This window comes from Tamandua tetradactyla, chromosome 2 (genome assembly GCF_023851605.1).
Source record: "Tamandua tetradactyla isolate mTamTet1 chromosome 2, mTamTet1.pri, whole genome shotgun sequence".
Classification (NCBI taxonomy): Eukaryota; Metazoa; Chordata; class Mammalia; order Pilosa; family Myrmecophagidae; genus Tamandua; species Tamandua tetradactyla.
The window spans coordinates 175,186,741-175,205,924 of NC_135328.1; the positions used below are offsets into that span (position 1 = coordinate 175,186,741).

Below are 19,184 nucleotides of genomic sequence, written 5' to 3' on the forward strand. Positions count from 1 at the left end.
TGAGACAGTGGTTCTGAAACACCTGTGATTGAATCCAATCTCCTGAGCACACTGTATTTGTTGTCACTGATCTTATCTGTTTAATTATAGGAAATCAACCAGGAAAAACTTGGTTCTGAATTATCGTGTTCTTGAAACAATACAACAAAAAGTTATCACTTAAAAACCATACCAGTTCTCACCAACTCAAATTGTTTGTCCTCCTAAAAGTTGGCAGTGAGTCAATTAATTTAAATGTTCATTTTTAATAAAAGTTAATTATATAAGGGAGCCTTTTAAAATTCACATGAGTATCCGAGCACTCCACCCCCACAGCTTATCAGCTACTGGAAGCATCCTGTATGAGTATTTATACAAAGTTCTGTGGTGATTCCATTATAAGAATTCTGATTCTCATGAGATTTCTGAATCAAATGTCAGATACCTGATATCTCATCTGATACCATGTCATACTCATATACTCTCATATCTGATTGTTATGAGATACTGATTGAGAATCACTGATGCAGGGTTTCGAGAATGTGTGTTTCTGTAGATTTGATTAAGCAGTTTCTCCGTCTTCATGCATGTGTTTTTTACCTCCCTGTTCCAGGGAGCCTGTGAAGGAGCATATGCTGTGTGGGCATCTGTGTCTAGGTGTGTTTGTGCGTGTGTGTGCAGGCATATGTTTCCGTGTGAGTGTGGGTGTACGACTCAGGGTGCCTTTGGGTATTTGCAAGTTGATGTGCTATGTGAGTGCCTGTGCCTCTCTGTGCATTCATTATGTCTTCATGGGTGTTGTGGGCAGATTTGGGTGGTTGTGTCCATGTGTCACATGTTGATGTAAGTGGGGAGGTATCTGAGCTTGTGTATGGACGTGTCCTGCCTGCCTGCTTTGATGAGCCTGCCATTCTGAGGCCGCCAGCAGGGAAGGAGCTTCTATGGTGAAGGAGCCGCACACAATCCCTATAATACCAGTTGAGCAATCTCTGGGCACCAGAGCTAACCGTCAGGGCTCCTCTCCTTGTTGGGGGGGGCGGGGAGAGTAGGAGGGGGGCCGAGAGATTTTAAACATAAACACAGATCTCTCTGCTGAGCATTCTAATTCTGCAAGTCAAGTAGAGAGCCCGGGCAGCCGCCTGCTAATTAGCCACCCTGGGGAAAAAATTGCCTGTGTTGGAGTGGATAATGTGTTTGCCTGTTTCTGTGGGATCCTTGACCAGCTGAACATACCCCACCTCCCTCCTATCCTCTCCTACGGGCCTGACTCCCTGCACCCCCACACAGAAGGATGGTGCAGCGTTTGCAAGCTCCAAAGTGCTTGGTTTTTTCAAACAGGCCAATTGCTAAGTAAAGGTCATCTGAACAGGAGCTAGGAAGGCCCAAAATGAGATAAATGATCCATTTTAATGGATAACGATGGGTCCCATGCAGGGTGAAGATGAGCTAATAAAGTTCCTGACAACATCAAGGACAGAATCCACGTCCTTTCCCCAGGCAGGCTGTGCTCTCAGAGGCTGGGGCTCCGTGCATGGAACAAATCCTCAGGTTTCTCCAGCAGAGGATGTTGGGCTTGACAGACCCCTAGTCACAGAGGGTCTCTGGGCTTCTGATCGGGTCCTTCCAGCAGCTTCCGTGAGCTGGTGGGAGCAACTGTCCCACCAGGCTGGGCTGAGGGGCAGCTGCCTGCTGTGGTCTGAGCTGTGTCCTTCCCATGTTTGTACCACACATGTAAACACGTGGACACACTCATACAATCTGAGCCCTTGACTTTAACCTGTGCTGGGCTCTGATGTACACAGAGGCCTAGATACAAAGGTGTGCACAGCCCTGTATTAACTCCCATACAATCAGTGTTTGATTTTGTATCTTTAATACAGAAGTGCATTTTAACACCTAAATGACGCACAGGTTCACAAGAAGATACAAATATGTACTAGGAATTACACTTGCACAGATTTGCAAATATACATTCACATATCAATAAAAATGATTGAGACACTCCTAGAGAGACAGTGTTGGGTGTCTATTACTACACTTACTGCTAGCTACCTCTCATTGAGCTCTTGCTGTGCTAAGTTTGTCATATGCTTTACCTCACTTTATTCTCAAGACTGCCCAAGAAAGAGGTATTTACTAGCCCTATTTTATCAGAAAGGAGATTTTAAATAAGGTGCTCAGGATTGCACAACTGTTAGTTTGTAGGGTCAGGATTTGAACCTAGGTCTCCTAACTCCTTACATGCTCCATAAGGAAAAGTGACCTATCATTCAAACTTCAGGGAGGATGGAAGAGCCTCACTAGGGTCCAAAGAGAACAACTCTGCCACCCCACAAAGCCCAAGCCTCCATTCTCCAAGGCCACCTGACTTTTCCACCCTGCACCTTATAACTCAGTTACTGTAATTGGGTACAGCTGTCCCCAGATTGTAGCCAAGTCTTCCCAGGCTGCAGATTCTCAGGCATCCCTGAGACCATTAAAAAACTGATCTGCAACTTTTGATCCAAATAATGACCATAATAAGAGTAATAATATACACCCGTTTTAATATATACTCAGTTTAAATGGCAGGTTCTGCTCCAGTGTTAACATTTTCTGACAATACGAAATTATTTTATTCTTGGTATATAGCTATGTCTCTAATGCAGCTAGATTTTTTTTTGTGGGGGAAAGGACATGCATGGTCCAGGAATCGAACCCAGGTCTTCCGCATGAAAGGCGGGCATCCTAACCACTAAACTACCCGTGCACCCATTCATGTTTTTAATCAATAACGGGATCATCTGTACCATTTCTCTAACCTTACCACCCGCCTCCACCACCAGCCCCATCTCAGAAACTCTCACCTACAGTTTAACGGGTGCCAGGGTATGTTCTGGTTTCTCAGGGCTTGCCTTCCCCTAAGCTCCCCATACGCATCTCGCCTGCAGCCTCCACCCGAGGTTCAGAGCTGCCCTGAGGATATTTTGGAGTCTGCATCAGCCCTGTGCCGCAGGAGGGACTGGAACAGCCGCACAAGACATGTCACACTCCTTCGGCTCCATATTAGCACCCTGACTGGCTTCCCTCAAAGAAAAATGAAAGTCCTTCTGGCAGGCAAGCATAAATATTTTCTTTCCCAGCCTGGCTCAGATGGGGATATTTGCTGTTAATAAAGTGGCAGCCGGCTATCTGGGAGTGTCTGAATGTGGACCTCCTCTGGCAGAGAGGGTGTCATCCATCTCCGCCCGCACCCCCGCCCGATAACAAGACTTCGCTGGCTCGCTCCTCCTTGGAATGTGCTTCAGATGGCAGAAAGTGGGCAGGGAGCATTTGCGGCTCGCCGGTTTCATCTTCATATCTTTTGAGGAGAGGCCCGAGCTTGCGGCTCTTGGCAAGCTTTCCTATCAGGAGTACGGCCATCAGGGGCCGCCAGGCTATTTATTTAAGCCCCACATTAAGAGGTGAGACTTTATGGACGGGGCCAGGAAGGGGGAGTGTTGGAGAAGGCTGGGTCTTCCCACTTTGAAAGGTGCTCGGACCAGAAAGGGCAACACAACGTAACGGGAAATCATACTCTGCTTTGCGGCGTGTGGCCTGGAAACGGAGCTGCAGGCCCAGAAAGATTCTGAAATAACACTGCAGGCCGGCGCCCTCCCAGCACCCCCCTCCATCTAAGTGTTAGGATGGAAAAACAGGGTAGATCTCACCACTCATCACCAGCCGGGGAGGTTTGAAATGAAAACAAAAAAATTCTTCCTTCCAAGAAAATGTGTTTTCCAAAGTACTATGAATCCGCTTCTCGACTTGCAAGTTGTCCACAAAAGAAGGCCTGACACAGTTTGGAGCTTTGGAGTCCTATGTCTGGGAAGCAGGAAGGAGCCGCCGTTGGTTGGGGTTTAAATGTCACAAGGCTCCAGGTTGATGTGGTTGCTTTGTGGCAAACCTGCATTCAATCAACAAACACGTGATGCACACCAGGGCGTCTGGACCATGAAAAGATACAAAAGTTTAGGGTCACCTCGGCCTGGATTCAAATCCCTGCCGTCTCAGGTTGCCTTGGGAAAGTTATTCAATCTTGTCGTTCCTTAATTTCCCCATATGTAAAATGGAGATTTTAAAGGCATGGTATAAGGATTCCATTGAAGCCTGTATAGGGAAGCGCCCAGCATAGCACTTGGCTTCTCATCAGTGCCTGCAATATGCTGAATTTTGCTGACGGAGCTCACAAATGTTTCCCACTGACTGCAGAGTGGAGCAGAGCTCCTCAGGTTCACAGTCTTTGCCTTCCGGAGTCTGATCCCCACCAATTCTCCACCCTCTCCCAGGATTCTCCTACTGATATCACTGTGCCAGCAGGCCTGGTCTGCCCAGGTCCCTCAATACACAACATGCCTGTTGCCGGGCCCATCAGCTCATCTGTGCTGCTCCCCATTACCCACCACACCTCGAGGCAATCTCCCCCTCCTCATCGTACCCTCCAACTGCACCCACTACTTTTCGGGAGTGGTAATAACTCTCACTTGTGGAGTGTGTACCTCATGCCAGGTGCTTTACACAGTATATTTTAAATCTTCATTCTACAAGGCCGGGAAAAGGCATAATCAAGAACAGAGGGGCACAGTAGAGTTTCTAGAAGGGGAATGATGTGGTCTTATTTAAGATTTGGAAAGATCACTCTGGCCAGAGGAGGTTCAGAGGTCAGAGAGGAGGCTGAGGGTCCAGGGGAAGGCTGACGGTCCAGGGGAAGGCTGAGGGTCCAGGGGAAGGCTGAGGGTCCAGGGGAAGGCTGAGGGTCCAGGGGAAGGCTGAGGGTCCAGGGGAAGGCTGAGGGTCCAGGGGAAGGCTGAGGGTACAGGGGAAGGCTGACGGTCCAGGGGAAGGCTGAGGGTACAGGGGAAGGCTGAGGGTCCAGGGGAAGGCTGACGGTACAGGGGGAGGCTGAGGGTCCAGGGGAAGGCTGACGGTCCAGGGGAAGGCTGACGGTCCAGGGGAAGGCTGACGGTCCAGGGGAAGGCTGAGGGTACAGGGGAAGGCTGACGGTCCAGGGGAAGGCTGACGGTCCAGGGGAAGGCTGACGGTCAAGGGGAAGGCTGAGGGTCCAGGGGAAGGCTGAGGGTCCAGGGGAAGGCTGAGGGTCCAGGGGAAGGCTGAGGGTCCAGGGGAAGGCTGAGGGTACAGGGGAAGGCTGACGGTCCAGGGGAAGGCTGAGGGTCCAGGGGAAGGCTGAGGGTCCAGGGGAAGGCTGAGGGTCCAGGGGAAGGCTGAGGGTCCAGGGGAAGGCTGAGGGTCCAGGGGAAGGCTGAGGGTACAGGGGAAGGCTGACGGTCCAGGGGAAGGCTGACGGTCCAGGGGAAGGCTGAGGGTCCAGGGGAAGGCTGACGGTACAGGGGGAGGCTGAGGGTCCAGGGGAAGGCTGACGGTCCAGGGGAAGGCTGACGGTCCAGGGGAAGGCTGACGGTCCAGGGGAAGGCTGAGGGTCCAGGGGAAGGCTGAGGGTCCAGGGGAAGGCTGAGGGTACAGGGGAAGGCTGACGGTTCAGGGGAAGGCTGACGGTACAGGGGAGGGCTGACGGTCCAGGGGAAGGCTGACGGTCCAGGGGAAGGCTGACGGTCCAGGGGAAGGCTGACGGTCTAGGGGAAGGCTGACGGTCCAGGGGAAGGATGAGGGTACAGGGGAAGGCTGAGGGTACAGGGGAAGGCTGACGGTCCAGGGGAAGGCTGACGGTCCAGGGGAAGGCTGACGGTCCAGGGGAAGGCTGACGGTCCAGGGGAAGGCTGAGGGTACAGGGGAAGGCTGACGGTCCAGGGGAAGGCTGACGGTCTAGGGGAAGGCTGACGGTACAGGGGAAGGCTGAGGGTACAGGGGAAGGCTGATGGTACGGGGGAAGGCTGACAGTACAGGGGAAGGCTGTTGCAGTATCCAGGCAAGAAGAGACAGTGTCCTGATCTAGGGCAGGAGCTTTTAGGTGAAGAGGGAAATCTACTTCACTTTCTCATTCAATACATTTTGGTGGATGCTATTACGTGGCAGGCCCTATTTCAGCTGCTGGGATACAGTAGTGAACAAAGTAAAAAAATCCCTGTCTTCCTGGTGTTTACATCTTTTCAGGGGAAACAAATAATAAACAAAAGAAAAATGTACAGTATGCTACACAGGACAAATGCTATAAAGAAAAATTAAAGCAGGAAAGAGGGATATAAAAGGAAGAGGGCAGTGATAAAGTTATAGATAGGTGACCACAGAAGGTCTCGCTAACAGAGTAACTTTTGCAAAAAGACCTGAAGGACATGAGAGGGCAAGTCATGTAGATATCTGGGGAGTCATGTAGATATTCCATGCAAAGAGAACAAGGAGCATAAAGTCTCAGATGCGGGATCCTGCCCAGCATGTTACAGGAACAGGGAGGTGGCCTGTGGGGATGGAGGGGAAGGGACAAAGGGGCCAGTATCAGAAGTCAGAGATGAAAAAGGGACTGGATCACAAAGGGCCTGGCCCATTTTAGGAGAAGAGGGATAGGAAAGAAGAAAGCATAGAGATAACTGATCCCAGATGTATACATACATCCACCCATCGACCCGCCCACCCATCCACCCATCCATCCACCCATCCATCCATCTACCTGCCCATCCATCAACCCACCCATCCACTCATCAACCCATCCATCCACCCATCTATCCATCCATCCACCCATCCATCCACCCATCTATCCATCCATCCACCCATCCATCCACCCATCTATCTATCCATCCACCCATCTATCCATCCATTCTTCAATAAGTGCTTACTGATGTCACTGGTGACTAATTCCTGAGCTGGAAATTACTTTCACTCAGGATGATCAAGAAAAGGCTGAGGTTGAGATGGAACTGGGCCTCAAAGAATGGGTAAAATTTCAGGAAGAGTGGGGATGGAATGCAGTCAAGGGAGTAGCATAAACAGAGGGTTAGAAGACCATCACGGCTGAGTGGGTTCTAGATAGCAGGAATAGCCCCACCTGGTTGGATACTGGGAGACAACTCCCTGAAAGGCAGCTGGGGAGTAAATCGTGGAGGCCTTTATAATTGCCAGGTACAAGGATTTTCTGTGCTCCAAGGGACCTCTAGTTTGAGCCTCTCATTTCCAATTATGAGGAGGCCCATGGGGAAGGCAGGCACAGACAGTTTCAGGTTAGTAGTTCCTGGAGCAGCGAGAGTTCCTGTTTTCCCAGAGAGGAGGAAGGGCTTTCAAAAGATGGTTGGGATTCCCCAAACAGGCCACATGAGCACACATGGCTCTTACAAAGCTTTGTGATGGCTTTTATGCAAATGAGTCAAAAGTATCTGGATTAAATTCCCCTTCCAAAGCACATGAGCTGGTAGAAACTGGAAGGAGGGTGTTTAGGGGTCAGGGGTCTGAGTGTCCAGGCACCCACTAGAACCTCCTTGATCCCCTCTGGCCGAGACTGAAGGTTTCTGTGGGACTGTGGGGAGGAAGAGCCCGAACCTGGGCACCCAGGTGCCTGAGTTCACAGGTGATCCTGTCTTAGCCACAAATGGCCCACTGTGGAAGTAGTTAAACATGTGGGCAACTCTGAGTTCAGCCAGCAGGCTTGGCTCTCAACAGGACAAAGGTTCTGAGCGGATCCCTTATTAGCCATCTAACTGCAGATACGTCCCCAAGTCTTTTGGGCCCCAGAGAGGCTCTGGCATGTTCCTGAGCCTCCTCTTGGCCCCTTTGACTGGCAGAATTTACTCCTGGGTCTAGATCCCTGGAGGACAACCAATTTCTCTTGCTATCAAGGAAGGAGAGTAAACATCAAACAATGACAAAAGCAATAAGCATTGTTATCCATACTTATTCTCTTTCAAATATAAACACATCTCAGCTTAAAAGACACCCTTGTAATCAGTATCTCTTTCGACCCTAAGAATCCTTGGGGATAGGTAGGATGGGAATTATAAGTCACATTTTATAGACCAAAAAATTGGAGCCCAGGGAGTGAAAGTGACATTTCCCAAAGTCACACCTCTGACGGACTCCTAGCATCACACCACCCATGAGAGCACGGCAACCTTTTTCTGTGAAGATGGTGTCCTGTATGTAAATAGCAGTAAGTGGTTCTTATAGTTGAGATGGACCATAAGGAATATAGTCATGTCTGATCTCCATGGTGACCTGTGGGTTAGAAGGTAAGATAATAGTCTGTGGTTAGGATCGGGTCTCAGCAGGGTGGGGGATCAGGGATTAGTATATGACCAGGATCTGGGCTCAGCCAAAGCAAGAACCAGAGCACAGGCCTCTTGGCCCCAGCCCAGTGTTATTTCTAGTATACCATGTCTTGAGTCTGACCTGGAGCAAGGCCCTTTCCACTTTTGCAACTTCCCCATCAGTAGCAAGACGGTGTTGAAGAAAAGGCCTCTTTCAAGAGCCAGGTTATTGTAATGACCAGATCCAGGCTCAAGATGGGAAGGCAGAAAGTGAGAACAGGAAGTCCCAGGGCCCCAGGGATGGGACAGGCCCAGTGGGGGGAAGGGGGGAACAGGGGTAGGGGAAGGAGCAGAGGGCACTGAAACCACCCTTGACCAACATCACAAGGCAAGGCCCACCCTCACCTTCCCACTTCCTCTCCAGCCTGAGCAGAGAAAGGTGCCCTCCACTCCCACCTCTTGTTGACTTTTCAATTTACAAGGTGTGCCGACTGCCAAGGCCCAGGAATTACACAACTGGACCCACCTTAAGAAAGTGTCCTCCTCGCCCCACTCCCCATCAGCAGCCGGGGAACGGGGGTGGAGGTGGGGGCACAGGGTCAGATCTCTCAGGATCTGTGAAAAATATAAAGAGGGGAAAAAACTGGAAAGAAGACAAAAGAGAGAAATCGAAGATAAGTTCCATTCTGGAAAGGAAAGGGGAGGGTAGGATCCATGCACAACTTTTTGGTCATTTTCTGAAACTGTTGGTTCTTGACTCCAGATCCGACTTCTGGCCATCAGGGAAAGCTCAGGTTGGGGTAAGGAGCTTTATAGTATTTGCTTGGTTTATTGGCTCTGTGGAAGAAGAGATGCATGCCGGCTCAAGCATTGATCGGGAGATAGATAGGACCCCTCAAGTAAAGACAAAATTTATGGTTTCCGAAAACCCTCAAGATTACTGGTCTGGGCAGAGTCAGGTTTCCTAGGCTCCCGGATTCAAGGAAGGTAAAGGAGGCAAAGGGGATCCCAGGTGGGATCCATTCCCTCAAACACTTTCTCTTCCAGCATCTTTCCTCATTCTCAGTAATAACTCTAAGATGTTGATGGTCCTGGGATTTTCTCCATCATTTTAAAGATAGGGAAACTGGGGTCGAGAGAGCAGGTGTGGCCAGCCCCACGTCAGACAGAATCAGTGTCAGAGGGAGAACTCCAGCCCAGCTCCCCTGGTTCCTGCCCTGAGGGCCTTCTAGGTCTCTTGGGCTATTTCTACCAGAGTAGATTTTTTTTTTTTTTTTTTTTTTTTGCATGGGCAGGCACTGGGAATCAAACCCAGGTCTCTGGCATGGCAGGCGAGAACTCTGCCTGCTGAGCCACCGTGGCCCACCCACTACCAGAGTAGATTTTGAGGCCCAAACAGGAAATACCTGGGTCCCCTCAGTGAAAGAAAAACAGTGCTGCTTTGTGCTCTGGTTCCCATCACCTCTATCACCCACCAGGTCTTGGACAATACCTGCCCACTGCTGCTCAGCCAGCGGGGCGGCCCAGGAGGCTCCCTGCACCAGCCCATGGCCACACCAAGGATGCTTGACCCATGGAGACATGCCACCCTGTGGACCCTGGCCTGGCCAAGTGGCGGCTCTGGAAACAAATGTTTCATTGACAACCCTACTTCACAGGCACAAGAGGCCAGTTCCCAACCTGTCCTTCCACGTCTTCCGTGGCCCCTGTTAGCCCGGGTAAATTTTATTTCTGGGCTTAATTAGAGGACATGCCATAAATATTCATGCCGCCAAATGAGCCCTGGCTCACAAGTGCAGCTGCTTCCCGCCTGGGAGAAATTAGCATTGTTTTCTAGCCCATGAGCCACGAGGCTCTGCGGGCTGGAGAGAGGAGCCTTTTCAACAGCCTCTCTAGGACAGAAAGGGAGAGCCACACTCAGAGACCCCGCACCTGGGAGCGGCCCTGGCCATCACAGCCTCCTCTGCATCTCCAAATGGGGGCAGAGCTGGGCTCCTCAGGTTCAGTCCTGAAGGGAGACCCCACCAGGGTATCCAGCTGAGCAGAGGATGCAGGAGGCTGGGTCTGGAGAACAAGGGTCGGCAATACTACCCATGTGCCAAATGTACTGCCACCTGTTTTGGTAAATCAAGTTTTTCGGGAACACAAAGTCACACTGACCTGTTAGCCACGACAGCCAAGTTCACCAGTTGTGATAGAGAATGTATCAAGCCTAGAATATTTACTGTCTGGCCCTTTACAGGAAAACTTTTCCAATATCTGTCTTCAAGATCCCATCATCCTGGAAGTTCGATATTATTAAAAAAAAAAAAAAATCCGCAAACCTCAGAAGCTAAAGAGTCTTAGGAACTGGAAGTGGGTCTTCGACTCTCATCGCTTAAGATTGTACTTGTACAAGACTCTGGAACCAGAGGAGAATCCCAACTTTGCCATTTTCTTAACTGTGCCCAGGAGCTAGTTACTTAACTTTCTCTCTGCCTCATTACCCATCTATAAAATAGGAGTAATAATAGTACCTGTCTCAGGGTTGTTGTGAAGACTGACTGAATATTTGGAAAGCACCTAGAAAAGTATTTGGCACAGGGTAAGTTTGATGTAAATGTTCTGTTAAATCAGTGCACTTGATCTCATATCATTTCAGAATCCTAAAAGAAAGGATCTGATCCCCCTACAAATTTAGGCCTGTCAGATCTCAGATCTCCACCACAACAGGGCCCCCCTGTTTCTAACCTGTGCCAAATGCTTCACGTGCATTATTTTATTTAATCCCCAGAACAATGCTTTGAAGTAGGGATTACTGCCAATTTACATATGAGGAAATTGGGGCTTAACAAAGGTTAGGAGGCTAACCCAAGGTCACATCAGGGTGAGCTGCAAAGCTGGAGCTGGAATCCACGTGTGCCCGATTCAAAGCCTGTCTCTCAGATAACCCCACCTCCCACTCAGTGCCACAGTCCACATCTGCACCTGTCAGAGGCACCTCCACCTCTGCTGGGACCCCTAACGTGACAGGGAGCTCACTACCTCTGGAGGCAGCAGGTTTCGTGACTCACCCTGGGATCTGATTTTCCACTCCGGGCTCTACCAAGCCCAGGAAGGGCAGGGGTATTTCTGGGGGCATCTCCCAACTTGTTCAGCTTCAAGCAATTGCAAAAAAACTTGGCCTGGGTAGAAAAGCTGAGTTCCCTAACTTTGGATAGAGCACTCCTCGGGAAGGCCTTCCTCAGAGCCAAGGACCTCCCTTTCTCCTCAAGGCTCCCAACACTCCTGCCTGAACCATCACCTGATGAGCCCTAGCACAAGACTTACTATAATAAATCACAGGACTCTCTAACCAGCCTTGTCTTCTTGCTTTCAAAATGTTCAGTCTCTTCTACAGTTCTGCAGCACGGTGGCACTCATCAAATGCTGGAGGTATTGCCTCTGTCCTCATAGCATTCTCAACCAGAGGTCAAGACTATAAACATTTGTTAGATGATGCACCCGAGCTCCAGAGGGAAAGATAAAAGGAAAGCAGGAAGGAAGAGAGGAAGAAAACACTACCGCAGAGCCTTCTGTGTGCCAGGCGCTGTGCTAAACCCTTTGTCTAATTTAATCCAGACTTACATAGGCATTAACCCCATTTTACGAAGGAGAGAACTGTAACTCCAAAAGGAAATCTGGCTTCCTCTAGGGTACACAGATAGTAAAGGAAGGAGAAAGAAACTTTTTAAAGTACTAAGTACTTTCACATATATTACCTTACTTCACCATAACACACACAAAATAAAACTGGGAGGCAGGTACCTTTATTCCTGAAAATAAGGCTCAGAGAGTTGAGGTGGCCAAGCCCATGGGGGGAGGGGCTGGACCCCCGCCTGGCTGGCTGTGGATAAAGCACTCTCACCCAGGCCCAGCAGTCCTTGCGAGGCTTCACACACATCCTCTCGGGGAGTGCAAGAGGAAACACTGGGCCCTTTTACAGAGTTTCCGTGTGCATGATGGGGAGCCCCTGAGGATGGCAGATCTGCCACGGATGGGAGGAACGGTTTATTTTGATTGTGGGCCGCTCTGGAGCCTTTCAAAGGTGTGAAGTTCCAAGGCCTGCAAAAGCTGACTCCACTGGCCGTCCAGAGCAGGCGCTGCCTGGGCCCCAGCGCCCATGGGCCCTGGCTTCTTCATGTACCGCCCTGGGAACTCCCTCCGGCCCACCTGGCCTCTCCCACGCTGAAAGGCTGCAGAGTGACGGGCCAGAAACCCGACTCCGATGTTTATTCACCAAACACAGAGACAGCCCTCTGGACTTTCCTCTGCTCACCAGAGCCTCTGCTACTTTGGGGGGAAAAGAGGAGTTCCCAGCCCACTCCCAGGCTCAGCATACCTGGCCACACTCACCTTGAGAGGCTTGCTGCAAGGAGGAGCAGCCGGCCTGGCCCTGCAGCAAGTGAGATTCTTGCTAGGCATAGCAAAGAACTTTCTGCCACTGAGAGACATTCAGTTCAGAGAGAGAAGGGGAATCTCCCGAAGTACCATATGGCATTGTGGTAAGGATCCTGGGCTCTTCTGTCTGAGAGTCATTCCTACGCTCATCACACACACATATGCACACAAACACACACACACACACCAGTTCTGACACTGCTATGATTCTGAGATTCCCTGGCATTAGCCTTGGGGCAGGCTGCATACCAGCTCCCACATTAATTGACTTTGGAAACATGAGCAAAGTTACTTCCCCGCTTTGGGCCTAGGTCTCTCATCTTTAAAATGGGCATAATTATCAAGGGGCAGTTATGAGATTGTATGGGTTTATGGATGTGAAACACCCTAACATGTTGTATCTTTAAAGTGTTCTACATGTGCAAAGTGTAGAACTGCTATTTCTTCCCCATTATTTCTCCCTTCTTTCTTTTCTCTCTCTCACACACTCATTTGACCCTTCCTCTTCTTTTACTTCCTCCAAGAGGGAAAGTGAGTATGTTCCTTTTTCTTTCCCAGCTGGTTAAAAAGATTGAGGTGGCTGTGGCTTTGGTTGATTTTTTTAAGTCCAGTTCGCAAAACAAGGGGACCCAAAAAGATATGGAAACACAGGGAAATACGTCTGTGGGTCCAAGTCTCTTTAGATAGCTTCCGCCTTTCTAGAAGGATGGGGCCCATTTCCCCTGCTGGGAATTTCTGGCTGGGTCTCTGTGAGAGTGGGACAATGAGAAAAACCACGGGCACAATGTTCTCAGACTGGACCAAAACACCACTTTTAAATGTTTCCACCTCCAAACCCAATCATTTTCCTTTTTTTAATCAAATAATCAACTGTTTTGATGAGACCAAAAAATTGCACAGGTGGTATCCTTATATGATATCCAAAGAAGTCACGTGGCTACTTTTAAAAAACTGAACTGACATTGTTGTTCTGTTTTTTCCCCATTATTTTTATAAATGAACCAACTATTTTGTTAGAGTGATCTATTGTTGGCTAAACTGACCAACTGTTGGCCTGAACTGACGGGTCGTTGGTCCGCGACAACCAGCTTTGGGACCGAGGTGGCTGGTTTGGGATGGAGATTTTAGCTAAATGGGTTGGTCTGGGGCCGGCAGGCAGACCAGTCAATACCACCCCCGCCCTCCATGCCTTAACCACTGACCCTGGCTTTTCTAGAGAGATATATAATCTCATATGTTTCATCCATAAATCCCACCCCAGACTGGCATGAAGGGGTGTGCAGTATTGTCATTTGGGCTTCCCTGGCACCCTGGATCAACAATTCCATCCTGACCAAAAGGGGGAAAAGAAGTATAACGAATAAAGTATCAGCAGCAGAGAGAATTCAAATCGAGTCAAGAGGCTACTCTGGAGGTTGCTTTTACCAAGCTTCAGTTAGACCTCGCTACTTTATCATAGCCTGTCAGACCCCAACCAGGACCATTCCAGCCAATTCTAAAGAACACCCAGGGCAATGTATAGATTCCACGAGGATTCCAGGCACTAGAGTAACTTTCCAGAAACCTACAACCTCCAGATGAGTCCCTAGTCCAGATAAATCCTGAAAACTAGAGGGCCCAGCCACTCCAGAACATCAGCTAGTTCCATCTCCCTACTCCGTATTAGTGACAGCCCCTTCCAACAGGAGAAGTTAGAATGGCTGTAGCCCAAACACCCCTAAAGAGAGGGATAGAAAGATCAAAGGTGATGGGGGAGTTATACAGTGAAGATAGGATTTAACAAATGAATACAAATGCTGAATCATTAAATTGGTATCTCTTTTAGTCTCCAGTATCTTAGAGTAGCTAGAAGTAAAAACCTAAAATTGTGAAATTGGACCCCAGGTCAAATTCTGAAATCTGTTCTACAACTAATTGTAGTGCTGGGCTTTGAAATTTATTGCTTTTTTGTATACACGTTATTGTTCACAAAAAAGAAAGAAAAAAAGTCGACTGCGGTGATAAAAAAATATTAATGCCTTCTAGCATCCTATATTCTGGAACAGCTAGAAGGAAAACTCTGAGAGGATCGTATGGTAGCCCATGACAGACTCTGGGATCTGTCCTGCAACTACTTGTTGAAGAGTACTTGGAAAATTATTGCTTTTTTATTTCTTTGCTTTGTATTTATGTGATACTATATAATTAAAAAGTTTATTTAAAAAAAAATTGGGCTTCAAACCAAGAAGGGAGAAAAACGCTGACTGAGGACCTAGCAAACCATCCAGCTACCTGGCCCCTCTGCCAGCCTGAGAAGTCACTGTGGGCTGAGCCGCCAACCCTGTGCCCACGGCGGTGTTAGGGGAGCGGTTGTGCTGGCCTCTCTTTGCTGCCCCCGACAGGTCCTGCAGACTTTCAATGGGGCTGCAGCAAGACGGTGCTCACTCTTTAGGCCCTATTCTCCCTTCCCTCCTTGGCCTTTCAGGCTCACAGTGAGAGGGACTCGTTCACAGATCAGGGTTTGCCATTGTCCCCTTTGGGGGACACCCCTGATGGGCTGTGGATCTAACAAGGCACAGTATAACCAACAGCCACCTTTAGGATCACAGCTGGGGCCTCAGAGACTCAGACTGTGAGTTGGAGCTGGAAGATAACTACATTTCACAAATGGGGAATCAGAGTCACACAGCGAGGCCTCGTGACACCCAATTTGCCATCTCATTACCTCATCTGCACCCTATGTTCCTTTCCTTATTTATTTCAGAATTGAGGAGGCAGTGGCCTCGTCATTTGTGTTAACACAATTAAAAATTAAACAGTTAAAAACGTTGACAATAGCTGCAGCCAGTAGTCTCACAAGTTTGGTTTTGCTGTTGAGCATCTGAAATCAAAAGCTAGAGCCATGAACACAGTAATTCTTGCTTGAACTGCCTCAAAAATAAATAGAAACACTGGCCTGAGGAATTTGAAATTCCACTCACAAAGAGGAAACAACGCCAAATTGTTCTTTTCCTGTTTCTAATATTTTTGCTCCCGCGTTTTAGATTATCTAATCCAACTTCCCATTTGTGGGTGGGCACATGGGGATTCGGAGCAGAGCCCTAGTTTGTGTAAAGACACCCAGCATCACAGGCAGAGCTGAGCTCAAGCTCCATGCAGCGGGTGGCAACTGCATTCTACTTCTCAGCAGGCATCTTCAAAATCTGGAAAAATCTCAGCTGCATCCAAATTATTTTCCTAAGGACTAGTTGAGCATTACAGTTTGGTTTGCTATGGGACCATGCTAATTCTAAACTAAACTGGTTTTTAAGAAAAGATTTGAAATTGGCTAAAAGGATTGCTTTTGACGTTCCATCTGTGGAGAAAATTGCCATGATCTGTTTAACAGTTCTGATCTGAGCTGCGTCCTCCCTAAGGGTTGCTGGGGTGTGTAAAGTGAGCATGGGGCTGCAAGAGGGTACGTGTAAGCGGAGCTGAAGAAGCAATCCTTGGAAGAGGACAGCTGTCTATTTCAACAGCCACTGCACATACCTTGTCTTTGAGATGCTTGAATAGAAAGCAGGAGGCACCAAATTTAACTTGTTTATCTCTGGCTAGTTCCTTCTCTATAGAGATCTGCGATGTAATCGATGTAATCGCTAGGAAGTCAATGTTTCCTAAAGTACAAAGACAACTCGGATGCTGGCTTTTTCGAAACCCTGTAATAGAATCTCAGTGTTACTCTTGGGCTGTTATCTGACCATCCTCTTCCACTAAGCTGTCCCCCTCTGGGGATTTATGACTGGGGGACAGCCTCCACATCTCTCTGAACTCGGAGGAGGACACTGATAACATCATCAACTCATCACCAAACCACCCTCATCAACCCAGCTTTAATCACCCCCTCCCCACGACTGATAACCATCAGGCTGTTAATTCCCAGCAAATTATCTAATCCACATGTTGACCAATTTGTGTAAACCCCTGCCCGTGAGGATCATAAAACAAATAAGCATGAAATGGTTTATAGTTCCCAATCCCCTCTCACCTAGACCGGCCCAGCCGCCCTCCTGTGGCTCCTGCCTTCTTCCAAGAAAAAATGAGCAGCGTGAATTGGGATCTGGACCTGTTTGCTGCTGTTTCTGCCGCGTGCAAACACACATACACATGCGCGCACACGCACACACACACACACACACGCATGCACAAACCTGCCCTGATCTCCTGGTCTCCCCACCACACCCCAAAAGGGCCAAAGCATGATTCCACTAATATACTAATTATTGAAACAGTCTGGTCCTGCGCGGCACAGGCACGTTGCATGAAGACACAGGATGGTTTGTGGAAAGAAAACCAAACTGTCGCTGAGAAACAGAGGGCCAGTAGAATTTGTAATGCTAAGGAGCAGGGCAGAGAGGAGGCAGAAAAGGAGATCGGCACCTATATGGAAATAATAAAATGAGAAATTATGTTGCCCAGACATCAGCAAAAAGTTGTCCAAAGGCCCTCTGTGTGTGTGTGCCTCTGTGTGAGTGTGAGTGTGCGTGTATGTGTGTGTGTATGGGTAAGAGTGGGTTTAGTTGAAGAGTCTGGCTGGGCCAGGAGCAGGACCGAATGACCTCTAAATCCCTTTTTGCCTCAAATTCTTCAAGGCTATGTCTTAAAGCCTATAATTCCACAATTCCGTAATTCAAAGATTTTATACATCTCTTAAAAAAAAAAAACAGATCCGCTCTGATACTAATGCTCTGTGATTCTAAGAGTATAATCTGACGAGTCTAATTATAAACTGATTGTGAGCATCTGTGGCTATCTAATTCTACCATTCCATGATGCTAATATTCTGTGATTCTAAGATTGTATCATTCAACGTTTCCTTAACTTAATATTCTAACACTGCACAATTCTCAAGTTCCGAGATTCTCAGAAGCATGATTCTATGTCTCTAAATTTACTCTTCTGTATTTATGATGTTCCGCACTCATAATATTCTAGAACTCTGAATTCATAGTCCTAAAATTCCATAATTCTAATCTTCTACGCTGCTAAGAATATAAAGAATTTCTGATTTTACAAATCCATTTTTCAAAAGTGCTAACAATGTTTCTAGTATTCTGGGTTTCTAACCTCTTACAACACCCACATATTTTTTATTGCAAGTTCTATATTTTGAAAAGTCTGTAATTCTTAGATCCTTAGTTCTGTGACTTTTTAAATATTGTGGGCTCTCAACTTCAACATTCCTCATGTTTTATGATTTCATTAGTACAAATCCAAACTCACTTCATCCCCAAAGTACAGGAACGAAGGCACCAGTGACAAAGAATGAACTGTCCTCTGACCCATGATCCAGCGTCACCGACCCTTCCTTGGACGGGCAGGAGACCTGGAAACGGGCTGGTTTATCTGGCCAGGTCTCAAGGAGCTTCCCAGAGAGACAAAGGCGTAGAGAAGTGGGGGTCGAGCCCTAGGCCTCCTGGACGCCCCTCCTCAAAAGCCAGGTTTTCAAACATCTGCCAGCATTTGGGTCCCGATTGCTGTCCTTTAAAAGTATCCCTCTCCCTTTCTTGTTTTCCATCAAGGGCTCCCATGACAATCATTTCAAGCAGCTAATGAGTTTCAGATGGGCTTCGGGAGCCCAGGACGAATGGACCCGCTCCAGGACAAGGGTTCTTACGTGGGCGGAGGGGGGGGGTGAGGTGGAGGCGGGGGGAGGGGCGGGGTTGGGGGTCAGAAAGAAAAAAATCTTTTGTAGCTGAAGTGTTATGGGGCCACCTGCCCCTCCCCTGCCAGACCTGGAGACAGAACCTGGAGGGGAGTGGGCAAGTCCCCTGTCCCTTTGCTCGCTCCTTTCTGCTCCCCTGCGCTTCCTCTCCGTGCACAGACTCGCACTTCCCTGTCTTCTCGCTGCTCGCTGTTTTGAACTTAGATGCAACAAATGCCCAGAAGCATTATATCAAAGCACCACGGCCTTCTCGAGGCCAAAATGGCATTACTCACCTGCTCACAGAAGCGCCTTTGTAAAAGACAGAAATGATCCTTGTCAGAAACGCTTGTCTTCTGTGAATCTGTCACCTCCCAGATGCACGGAGGTAGAGCCCACGGGCTTGGCTCCCGCGTCATCTGGCTCCTAACGTGCCCCACGCTGCCTGCTCGGGTTTCCCGGGGACTATGGATGTGGGATCCTGGGGGGCGACCCGTGGGGGCAGCTTTCCCCCACGGATGGCCCGGAACCCGAGGGGAACTTTCTCCCTCCAACGTCGGGGAGGAGGGGGCGCAGAGAGCCCGGAGGCGCTGGCCGGGGCACCCCAGCCTTCCTCTCCTAGGCATTTGGAAAGCCCGGGAGGAGGCAGCCCGTGCCCACAACCTGGGCCACATTACATAGTGGGTTGTGCGGCGCCCTCACTGCGCAGGCGCCCGGGGTCCTTCCACCGCTTTCAAGGTCTAGTGCAACGACCCACCCAAATGAGCAGAATGCCGAGAAAGACACACCAATGCATTTCAGAGGAACTCACACACCCCACCACCCACCCGGGCCATTCCTGTCTAGGAAAGGGGGGAGGGGGAGAAACAATTCTGCAACAGGATGTGTATAGTTTAAGGTTTGGAGAGGAGGGGAGGGTCTCTCCTGGCAAGAGAGACCAAACCTTGTAATTAAGT

General features: G+C 48.9%; 1 long non-coding RNA gene across 1 annotated transcript; it reads right to left on the reverse strand.

Moving 5' to 3' along the window:
• Positions 1-1,903: 1,903 nt before the first annotated feature.
• Positions 1,904-18,972, reverse strand: LOC143663104 (uncharacterized). The gene is made up of 3 exons (XR_013165806.1): positions 18,525-18,972; positions 16,077-16,243; positions 1,904-3,904 (listed from the first exon to the last, which is right to left on the reverse strand). It is a non-coding gene; the product is annotated as an uncharacterized LOC143663104 (long non-coding RNA).
• Between the last annotated feature and the right edge of the window lie 212 nt (positions 18,973-19,184).